Raw genomic sequence first — 1,396 nt, 5'->3', positions numbered from 1 at the left:
GAGGTGGATTGATTCAGTGACTGGGGTAATCGGGATGGGTGTGTCAGAGGCAGTGCGATTGGCACAGGATAGAGCAGGGTTTAGGGCTGTTGTACATAGGTTTGCTATGGGTCACAAACGACTCAACGGCACATAACAACAACAACATTTTACACTGGTTTAATTGCAAAGTTTGAGTACATTTTCACACAGTATATTTCCCAATTGTTTACTCCCTCATCAAATTTTACAACCCTATGATTAACCCCCACTCCCATCACCCAACCCCACACCCACCCATTCTCACACCTCTGCTTAGACCACCCCCTCCGGATCTTCATATTCTTTCCACAATAATGGTCTTATACAATATTTAACCATATGGGATTAAGTTAGCTCATTTAGCATAATTCTCTCCAGTCCCTCCAAAGTTAGGTAGCAATTTACAAAATCATTGCTCCTGCGTGCTGTATACTATTCCATTGTGTTAATATACCGTACTTTCTCAAACCGTTCATGTGTAGTTGGACATTTGGGCTGTTTCCATGTTCTTGCGATCATCAATAACATGGCTATTAACACTTGTGTACAAGTCTTCATTTATGTCTCAGTTCTCATTGTCTCTGGGTATATTCTTAGCAGTGGAATATCTGGGTCATATGTAATATCTATGTTTAACCTTTTAAGGAAGCACTAAAGTAACTTGCAGAGTGGTTGTACAATCTGACTAACAATGTATAAGAGTTCCTATCTTTTCATATTCTCTCCAACATTTATTACTTGCTGTCCTGTTAAACTTTGCCACTGCTGCTGGAGTGAGATGGTATTTCATTGTTGTTTTGATTTGCATTTCTCTTATTGCCAGTGATTTGGAGCATTTCTTCATGTGTCTGTTGGTCATCCAAATGTCTTCCTCTGTGAAAATTCTTTCCATGTCTTTTACCTATTTTCTTGTGGAAGCACACGAGTATTCTGTAAACTGTCATAAGAGACCCTTTTCTGAGAAGGTATTGACAAAAGTTTGTCCCAGCCAGTGTGTTTTCTTTTCACTGTGCTGGAAAATGGTTTTTTTATGTGCAAAAGGACGTCTCATTCATCAATTTTATCCTCTCCAGATTGTGCATTTCTGGCTGTATTTGACCATCTTTTTATACCATTGACTAGGCTGTCTAAGCTTTATCTCAGTTTGTCTCTGATGAACTTTCTGTTTCTGATCTTTACTCCCAGGTCTCTGATCCACCTAGAGTTGATTTTTTGGTGGATGATATGAGATGTGGTTCCTGTTTCAGCATTATGCAGGCAGCAATCTAGTTTTGCTAGCGTCATTTGTTGAAAAGGTTGTCATTTCCCCATTTCATAGGTTTTATTTCCTTGTAGAATATCAGTTGATCATAGATAGCTGGATCTATTTCTGGGT

Source organism: Elephantulus edwardii, unplaced genomic scaffold, assembly GCF_000299155.1.
Source record: "Elephantulus edwardii isolate Elephantulus edwardi_28Jun2011 unplaced genomic scaffold, EleEdw1.0 scaffold00277, whole genome shotgun sequence".
In the NCBI taxonomy this organism is placed as follows: domain Eukaryota; kingdom Metazoa; phylum Chordata; class Mammalia; order Macroscelidea; family Macroscelididae; genus Elephantulus; species Elephantulus edwardii.
The sequence above is the reverse complement of the archived record's forward strand: the minus strand, read 5'-3'. Positions refer to the sequence as shown.